Here is a 10,599-nt window from a genome sequence, read left to right as displayed (position 1 = left end):
ATTTTTAAGGTTTTGAATCATATTCTGTAAAAATGTTAGTTGAAAAATGAATTCAAGCTGGCTTTGATAAAGAAAAGAAGAGAAAGCTGCAAGTTTGTTGTGGAGCACCTGTCCCATGACAGTGGGAGAGGCTGCCCTGTCCCATCCGGGTCTCCCCAGCTCAGTGCCAAGGCTGAGGCTTTGCAGGCTCTAGTTACCAGCCTGTCCTCGTTTAACACACAGGGTCTGCAGAAGTGATGTGACTGCTTTACGGCTTTCTCAGAACAAATAGGGCAACTGCCTTAAGCACAATTAACTCTTAACAGTGGCAGTGTTACCAGCCCTGCAGCTGAATCTCAAATGAGGGTTATGATCATATGGGATGGGCCTTGTTGGGACCATTTGACACCAGTCTTCTGCCAGTCACATATGCAGTTTTGTTGTGTCTCCTGCCTCCTTATGTCCTCCTGCTGCTACTAATGACACCCTGCCAGCAGCCAGCGATTTCCCTGGGAAGCTCCCAGGCTGCTTACAGCCCAGCTGCCTCCTTCTGCCAGCTACCACACTGCTGGTCTGCGTCTCACGTAGGCTTCTCCCTCTTGAACATGGCTTACAGGATGCTGGTAACCCCAGTACATACTGGGAACCTCAATACAGTGCTGTAAAGACATAACGATATATTGAACTGTGTGTACAAATAATCCAAATATTTTTTCAGTGGAAGAAATAGCCTAAATAGCATGAATTGGAGAAGAGAATTGGAAACTCAGCTTCTTCTCCCCTGGCAACAAGATAGGAGTTTGGCAACAAGATAGGACATGGCAAAGTGAAAGAGCAATGCCATTTTGGGCTTCACATGAAGAGCTGTAACAGCATCAAGTTAAGTCATTTTCTTTATGATTTTGGCCTACAATATTCAGTTCCATCCACAGCACTATCAAAAGACAAAAGATCAATGAGAAAGAGTTCTGAAAAAGCCAGAATAACAAACAATGGCTGGAGGCCAGATTTATTTGGAAATACGTGTATATGTTTAACTTGTCCAAAACTTTAAGGATGATTAAGGGAAACCCATAATGGACAACTTCTTTGGGAACAGAGTACTTAGAAATACAAAATAGAAAAAAAAAGGGTCTGCAGGTCATGGGCTGCCAGAGATCCCCATGCTGCTTTGTTAGCTGCTGCTGCTGAGCAGCCACCAAATTACTCCAGTAGTAGATCCCAACAGAGTGCATAAAAATAAAGGTTGCATTTATATTCTGGGAATCAAGCTTAGTTTTTGTTTCCTCAGAAACTCACATCCGGAGACAAACCTCCTGTTCTACCACATGTTTAAATAAAAAGTAAGCACGTGGTCCAGCACAGTGCTGAGGATCACGCCGATTGCTTGATCTTGCTTCCTATTCAAGTGCAGTCCTTGTTCATCCTTAGCAACGTGCTGCGCCCTCCCTGTAGCACACTAACAGAGACACGATTAGGAGTGAGGCTGGGTGGGAACACCATCTGCATAATGACATATTTAGGAGAGGAGAAAGAGATGAAAGTTAGGCTAGAAAGGAAAAATAGAAGAACCAGGCAGAATACCAACAGAAACATAGTGACTCCAAGGTCTGACTGTTGCGTTCATACTGAGGTACAGAGGACACGTCGACACTGGAAGCCAGTCCATGCACCTTGTTGAAGGTATTACCTGTGCTGCCTAGCTAGTGGTGAGACTGCACGAGCACTCCTGCGCAGCGCTGGCATCTGCCCTCCTGCCTGTGCCCATCTTCACAGCCCTGAGCGCGTTTGGAAGTTAGCACCTCACCTGATACACCAGGACAGGCTCAGCACTGACGGTGGCTGATAGCTAAGGGGCTGCCTGCCTAACAGCCCTGCAGACGAGAAGCAGAGCACCCCGTGTGTGCGGCTGCTCCGCGAGCAGCTCTTGCAGAACAGCATGAATCGAGTCAGCAGGTTGCTTATATTTTAAACATGGCAAGTGAGGACTTCTTGCTGGGTTAGCAGAATATATGGAGCATGACAAGAGGCTGAAGGAGTAAACAACATATTATATTCATCATGTGACTATCAGAAGGAAAATCTCAAAAAAAGAGAAAAGACAAGGAAAAAAAGTGGCAGTAAAGCAACCAGCTTCTCTCTCTCTCTTTGAAAATCAAAACAGGAAATAACTTTGGGATTCCTCTGTTTAGCAAACTCTTTGTTATGGCAGAGGACATACAGAATGACGAGTTAGAGGATAAGGTCTTTCCTAGCAGAGATTATTAATGTATCGTAGATTAAACACTATTTGAGTTAATAATTCTATAGATACTGCTAGTACACTAAAACACTTTGATAGGACAGATACTCTACCCAGTGTTTTTGTTCTCTCTTGCATCAGTAAACAAAAGTCAGAGACTTTCACATGTCCTGGATTTTTTGGGGGATGGAAGGGGCAACAAAAAAATCCATGAACAATTATAATATGCGTTTGAGAATGGTCTAGGCTCTCTGACCTCCTGGGAACACTTGAGAATTTAAAGGGAAAGACAAGCAGGCAGGAGCTGGGTCAGCTCACCTATGGCATAAATGTATTCCAACCCTTAGAGGGCGGTGGGGAGTTCAGCAGCATATCAGACATGGGGTTCTGACTCCACATGAGGCACTTTTGACTCTTCATAATGTGTTTATTTATAGTTAGTCTGGCTTCACCAGTTGAAGTCAAAAAACTAAGTCTTCTGAAACTATTCCCAGTATGTTCAGTACAATGAAGGTTGCAAACATTTCTATTCCTGGAATTTAACATGGATTTTAGATTGCTATATATATATGAGAACATTAATTCTGGAATAAGTTCCTTCATCTATTTTAGCTTATTTCAATATTTAATTCTAGAACAGTTATTCTATTCCAGAATTATTCCAGAATTGTCTTGGCTCCAGAAGGTCATAGAAGTATCTTTCCTCAGACATACCGATATTGTAGTATGCCCTGAGTAAATTGAGAATTAGGATTCTAGTTGAATTAGAAGCACAGAACACATCATTTATTATCTGCAGATGCCAGGACATTAAAAGTTTCAATTGTTTTTCCACCAAACTGAATGAGGCAGTTCGTTAATACAATTACCTCTGTATAATTGGAAACTAAATCAACGATGACTGCGTGATTCGAATATTACTTTAAATAATTTCATTTTTATGATGCTATTTTGTTGTACATGGTATCACCAAACAGCTTATTCATTTTCCTGCTGACTGCAGCTTGAGTTTGTGCCTTCCTTTGAGAAGGAAGAAGCACATTTTCAACCTTTCTAGTTTTCTGGGATAGAGTGTGCAGTACTCTTAATTATTTAGGCTGACACACATTAACACTAAAAGTCCATAGTCTATAGAGAGTGAAACAAGAAGGACCAGGTGGATTATAACTGACCCGGGAAGAGAAGCGGACACCAGAGGTTTTCAGCGAGGCCTTTAAAGGAAAATGGGAATTTGGGGCAGACAACCAACACAGAACTTGACTGTTGTGAAGGATTTCCCCTGCTTCTTTCAGAGGAGCGTCCCTGGTCACTGCCTGTTCGTTATTTCGCAAAGAAGCAGTTTTACAGTATTTGCACAGGTAATAGCGAGAAGGGCCACAGACTACTCACTCTGTGTCACGGTTCATTTGGATCCCTCAATTTTACAGGACAACATACTCTGTAAATTAAACTTTATTTTATGAGCTCATTAGGAAAGAAAACAAACACAACAAACAAGGGCTCAATCCCCTTTGTACAGGCTAGTCTAGCACATGAATTCTCTAATTCTTCACTTAAGTCATGAGGTTTCTAACTCACAAGTTCTCTAATTCATAACTCGCAATTCATTAACTTGTAGCTTGTAACTCGTGCACCTAAGAGCAAAATAATTACCTAGCCAACGGGGTGAGTGCTCATCCTTCCACCCATGGTGCGGGTGTCCCCTGTATCACACCGGAAAGCACAAACATCAGTGTTTTATCAACACTATTTTCGTCACAAATCCAAAACATAGCACCGTACAAGCTACTATAAAGAAAATTAACTCTATCCCAGCAAAACCACTACAATCTCCACACCTTATTCCATATCATTTATGTCATGCTCAGGTCCCACACTATCCAATAGATCCTCGTTAGTGTTTTACCACAGAACAGGATCAGCACAAAAGATTCAAATACCAAAATACTCCACAAAATTAAGTTTCACTTGATTTATTCAAATGGAGAAGGTAATAAAGGGTTAGTAGTGATTATCAACAGATTAACAGCAATAGCATTTAAAGGTAATGCATCTAATCATTACTACATTGTGGCACACTTCAGGACATGGTTTAGTAGGCATGGTGGTGTTAGGTTGATGGTTGGACTTGGTCTTAGAGGTCTATTCCAACCTTAAAGATTCTATGATTCTATGAAGTGGTAGGTCCTACGCAGTGCATCCACTCGTAGGTGAGGTCTCCAAAGTTGCTGCAAGAGGATTCAGCCTTTTATAGTGCTAAATAAAAAACTTTCTTTAATTATTCTAAAATGTGGAATCATCTGGTTTCAGTTACCCCATTGCCCCCTCCTCTAGAGCTTGGCCAGAGCTCAAAAGAGGAAACAAGGGAGTTGCTGTGATGTAACGCTTCTCTCTTACTTATCTTCTGGTTTGTCATACACAAGGCCAAAGAGTTGTTATCCATTCTTATGATGTACTTTCTCACATTCAGTGTATACTGAAGAAGTTACAATTAAAACAACACAAGGCTAAGGAGTTGTTACTTGTTTTTATAATGTACTTTCTCACACTCTGTGTATACTGAAGAAGTTATAATTAAAACAACACAATCCTGCTGAACACAGCAGTGCAATACGGGTCATCCATGGGTCAACTCTGGCTCAGGCCTGTTAATCAGGCCCACTCACTTCAGTTAGCCACTTTCCCCCTTCGCATCCTTGGATGTATACACAGGTATCATTCCCTTAGTCTATGCACCACCCCTGTTAAATGTCCATGAAATGTCCATGAAATGTCCACTGAGTTTGTTAGTCCATGACTTGGGTTCCACCTGTTATAGTGGTCACTCAGGACAGGAGAGGTGGTGTGTTGCGTGGAGCTATTGGGCACCAAAGCTAGCTCAGGTTGGGTCACTGCTGCACTTCCACTTCTTCTTGTAAGGCTGGTCCTCCATTGGTTCGGGTGGTTCCTGCTACAGCAGTCTCTGTAACATGCAACTCAAATCATGGGTTACAATAAAAGTTATATCCATTACAATCTCCACCTCTGGTCCCTTTGGACACAGTGGTGTACTCCTCCCCTTGCGTGGGGACTTATCCACAGACCACAGTCCCACTTGCTCCAGTGTGGACTTACTCATGAGCCACAGCCTCTTCAGGGGTATAGCTGCTGCGGCCTGGACTTCTCCATGGCCAGATGCTTTGAGGTGTACCTGCTCCGGAGTGGACTTATCTACGACCACAGACACTTCAGAAAGTCCTGTTCCCAGATAGACTTATCCACGGGTCACAGTCCCTTTGACTCAAGTTGACACTGGAGTTTCAGCCTGTCCAGCACAGCAGCACAGAACAGCAGCAATGCCCTGGCCATTGGCCAGCCCAGGCACATGGCCACTGCTGTTATCAAAATGCTCCCAGGCAGAACAGGGTGGGATGATAAGCCCTACAGCAAACAGCAAAAGCAAAAAGCAGCCACTAACAAGCACTGGACTCTAATGTACAGTGCGGCAAGCAAGCCCCATGACAAGCACAGGAGCCTGCCAATTAATAGCTAAACAGCTATAACAGCTATAAATTTGGTCTGGCAAACTCCAGTCAAATCTGTCATTATCTCAAACCCTTCAGGTTCCACGCTGGGCACCAAAAAGGACTGTTGTGGTTTAATCGCAGCCACACACAGCCACACGCGCACTTTCATCCAGTGGGACAGGGAGATAATCGGAAGGGTAAAAGTGAGAAAACTTGTGAGTTGAGATAAAGACAGTTTAGCAGGTAAAGCAAAAGCTGTGTGCACAAGGAAAGCAAAATAAGGGATTCGTGCACTACTTTCCATCAGCAGGCAGGTGTTCAGCCATCCCTGGGAAAGCAGGGCTCCATGACACTTAATGGTGACTTGAGAAGACAAATGCCATGACTCTGAACATCCTCCCTTCCTCCTTCTTCCCTGCAGCTTTTATTGCTGAGCATGATGTCATATGGTATGGAATATCCCTTTGGTCAGCTGGGGTCAGCTGTCCCCTTTGTGTCCCTGTCCAACTCCTTGTGCACCCTCAGCCTGGTGGGGCAGCCTGAGAAACAGAGAAGGCCTTAATGCAATAGCTAAAACTTCCCTGCATCATCAACAGTTCTCATCACAAATCTAAAACATAGCACCATACAAGCTACTATGAAGAAAATTAACTCTATCCCAGCCAAAAACATTTCAGTAAATAAAAAAACAAATTGTTTAATTGACAAAAAAAGTCAGCATGATTTTCACTGTGTGAAAGACACAACAAAGAACAACAAATAAATGTACTGTTTCTTGTTTTTTATCAAGTTAACTTAATAGGAGGTGAATTCTTAATGTGTAATATTGGTAGAATGTGCACCCAGAATTGCCTGTACATAAGCATCTGTACATTACAAAAAGTTCTTCTGAAAATTGTTCTGTTGAGTAGATCAGGCTGCTGTTGCCAAATGAAGGCCCACAGAGTGAGACTGTCACGACAGCAGTCCTTTTCCATGGTGAATGAAGAGGGAGGTCATGCAAAGTCACTCCAAAGACTTCTGAAATACTGCCACAAAGTGGCTAAATTGTCCTTACGAGCTCTTTTATCTGCTTTTAATGCATTGTTCTCAAGAAATTTTCATCTTGAAAGGAAACTAATTTCTAAGCTTAAGTCATCAAGCCATAACAAGATAGAAACTCTGACAGTCACGCATTCAAAGCATTTCAGTGTCAGTTTATTCTACAGGATGAGGCAAGTACTAGCAGAAGATAAACAATTCCTGTTTCCTCAGAGGCAAGTTTAAAGCTGAATTTTCCTCAGGAAGAATAAGGGTTTGTCTTCTACTTGTGTACTCATGTACAAAGTCCTACCATTTCTCATATTTCCATGGTTCTTGCAAATGAGATCATAATGAATACTTAATGTCTGGGACATAGGAAAAGGTTGTAGGCATATGGTTACTGTTTCACTAGTACTAGAGACAGAGTCATCTCCATGAAGTGAAGAAAGAACCAGCTACTGTACTTTAGACTGTATGTTAACCTCATCTAACTTTTAGATGGTAAAGGTTCGGGAAGATGAATTCCAACCATCATAGCTGAGGACATACCATCTTATGCCAACAAGCAAGCAGGGATCCATTTTGATTCACTGAATCATTTCATCAGTGTTTTTCTAGTGATATCACAGGGACTAGTTTTAAAATGAAAGTTCTTATTAAAAATGTAACACTTAAAAAATTTCTAGTCAAAATCCCAGATCCTGAGAGTCACTTCTCATTGCAGTCTCAGTCAAAATAGTTACTGGTTCAAAGTTCAGAAAATCAGTGTGACAGAAATTCATTCGGCAAGTCAGGACTTGTCTCCAACATTTTTCAGAGGTTTAAAAGATTCTATTCCAACAGATATTTTCCTCGATTGCTCTTTTATTTGAAGGTACCTAAACTAGTAAGGTTTTTAAAATGTGTATTTTCAGCAGTAGGTGGCACTATGAAGTTTCTTTCTTCATAATTATTGTAATATAAAATAAAATAGAATGTTATGCAGATACATTAGAAATAACTGCATCAAAATGTTAGTAGTACTTTATCCGAAAATATAGCCAGATCTTCCCATTTTCCTATAATTTTAAAAAGAGCGTGAAAATATTTTATAATAAATTCTGATAATAAAATAAATGCTTTTCTAAATATTATGATTGACAGAAAGTCTAATGCAAGAATAGGAATAATGAGAATATCTAATATAAAAATAGGCATAGGCAACTAATAAAATTTAAAATTATATGTGTTATAAAAAGTTCTCTGTATTCCTTTTTACCATGGAATATTCAAGGTTATTCTTGAATAGAGCTACTTCAGCTACTTCAAATTTCCTGGAAATTATCTCTATCTCGTGCACATATAAGCATGAGATATAAGCTCATGCACCCATATGGCAGTAATGAGTGTCAAGACATATAGACTAGGTGTGTAAGTTTTATAAGGTAAATGAACGTATACTCACAGGAATACAAGTGGAAAAGCATTTGGATTTTTCTGTGCTAAAGGTTCATATTTACAAGTGGAGACCAAAGCCTTGCATGTGGGCCTGTATTCCTCTACGCACACCACATGGAGACGTTACTATACCCCAGATAAACTCCAGGATTTGAAAGATGCAATGTTAACTGAAAACATTCTCTGCAAAACTTTATTATACAAAAAGCTATAAAGGGCAACTAACAAACAAGCCTGTGTTTCCAGGTATTTCAGATTGTCTAATCAAATGAAAATAACAATATTGCAAAAGTATTGTTCATGCTTTGTTTCAGAAAGCTCCTGATACCATACACCTTGCTTGTCAGTGGCGTGCAGTGGGAATAGTGCAGTGATATACAGCATTAAGCTGATTTTTGGATGGCTGCCTTACTCATCAGAAATGAAGCGCTGGTCTGCCTGAGCTTAAGGCGTGAAGATAAGGAAAGGAGAAAAGAAATTAAGCTAGGAATACGAATGAAATATATAGTCAATGTTCCTTTATCTGGCCTGGCCAGAAAGTGTCCTTGCCTTTTTTTTTTTCACCTCAGGCTCCGAGCAAGCTGCTTAGCTTTGTGTACTGTTTCTGCACTATGATACAATCTATGCCAATGCCTAAGATTCATATTTGCTTTTATTTTGCTTTCTATTAAATAAAGCATGTAGAAAAGACACCTTTATAGCTTCAGGCAATTTTTCACTAACTGACATTGTGTATTACTCATTTTGTGCTTGCTGGTTTTTTTTTTATAATACTGAAAAAGTCAAAAGCTGGTACTTAATAAAAACATCATTTGCAAGAGGGAAGCTGTGCTGTGCTCAAAGGGTTTTTAACTTGTGACAGCCACTTCTGTTTCTCCAGAGTCTCCAACGGAGTCCTTTCGGCTGGATTCAGTTGGGTCCACTTTTAGACCACAGCGTAAAGTGGTAATACAAAAGTTATACACAGGAATATACTTAACACTTTGCAGTTGGTTCTCCACTACACATGACACATTGTTGCCATGCATTCTCCCTCCATGGACTCAAAGCCATAGCATCATGAGAGCTCCTTCGATATACTTAGTTCATTCAGTGATGCAGCACATCTTTTGCTTAGACCCCCATAATAAGTTTAGTGGTTCTATGGATGTGTTTTAACTAAACCTTCATTGTAAGGCAAGTGCTCCCACTATATGCAGTATGGTTATCAAACCTGCATATGATAAATCCACTTAGATTACAGGTTATTCTTCCTTCAAATGTATATCTCCATTTAATATAATTACAGCAAGCAATACTTGTAGGTAGATGCCCACCTGCAACATGACGGTGCAAGGAATTTATTTAATTATTATAGATTTATCAAATTTATACACTTGTGGTTTTTTTTTAATTTATAAAGTCACACTCTTATACCTTGTAGGGCAAACTAACCCTGTTTAAATTGCAAAGTGCACTAACACAGCTCAATGGTTGTGAATATCCAAAGCAGGCATAGCGCACAAGTCAGAGAGAGACTACAGCAGCGCTGCGGCTGCAAGCCACAGAGCCTAAATAAGCACCTGCAAAGGAATACTTTGATCTTCTGTTGAGGCTAGTAAGAGTGTCCTAATTACACGCCACTTGGTTACATTAGATCATTGAAAGTAGCCTGAAAAATTGGGCCCAACGGGTGACCAAAGGGTCATTTGAAAGGTACACATTGTCATATACTGTCAGCCAGGCTACACACAGTGGCAGCAGTCGCACCCTTTTCAAAGCCACATTCAGTGCACTGAATTGACTGACTCTGCTACTTCTCTTTCCAACTTGTTCTCTGATTAATGTCATTTACCAAAAAATGACAAGTGATTTAAGACAACACTTAATTACCAGTAATTTGGTAACTGTGACATAGGGGTAGGGATCCAGGCCCGTGGCCGACCTGCTCCGAAGCATTCCCTCCTATTTTTAGGTGTGCTGTGGGATGTGCTTGCTGTTACGCCTGAGGAATACGGTGTGTGCGGCTGGGCGGGTGTTCAACAGCCGGAGAAGCCAAAAGGTTGACAAAACGTTAGCAGGACCAGTGACATTACCGTGTGGGGGACTTCGTCTGAAGGTATAAATTCCAAACAATTCGTGTGTACCGAACCCCGGATCCTCTTATCCCTCTTTTGGCAGGTCTGGGTGTTCGGCCGCCCCCTCGGCCAGGCAGGAGGCAGCCGGACGCCGGCGGGGCTCCCCCTCTCCGGCCGAGCTTGGGGTTCGGCCTTACCGAGCGCTCCGCCAACGTGAAGTAAGGCAGCGGCAGGCGCGGAGAGGCAGCTGCGCTAAAGCACAAGACGGCACACACCGAGCCGCCCCCGGTGCTGCGGGGGGGGCTGTGGGGTGAGCACCGACGCCTGCCCGCCGCGGCCGGCCGTTACCCGGGTC

General features: G+C 41.8%; 1 long non-coding RNA gene across 1 annotated transcript; it reads right to left on the bottom strand.

Moving 5' to 3' along the window:
- Positions 1-3,657: 3,657 nt before the first annotated feature.
- On the bottom strand, positions 3,658-10,448 carry LOC147600215 (uncharacterized). The gene is made up of 2 exons (XR_015258998.1): positions 10,263-10,448; positions 3,658-6,266 (listed from the first exon to the last, which is right to left on the bottom strand). It is a non-coding gene; the product is annotated as an uncharacterized LOC147600215 (long non-coding RNA).
- Positions 10,449-10,599: the final 151 nt, after the last annotated feature.

This window comes from Chlamydotis macqueenii, chromosome 6, assembly GCF_036417535.1.
Source record: "Chlamydotis macqueenii isolate bChlMac1 chromosome 6, bChlMac1.mat, whole genome shotgun sequence".
Classification (NCBI taxonomy): Eukaryota; Metazoa; Chordata; class Aves; order Otidiformes; family Otididae; genus Chlamydotis; species Chlamydotis macqueenii.
Note: the sequence above shows the minus strand (reverse complement) of the source record. Positions and strands in the feature narration are given on the sequence as shown.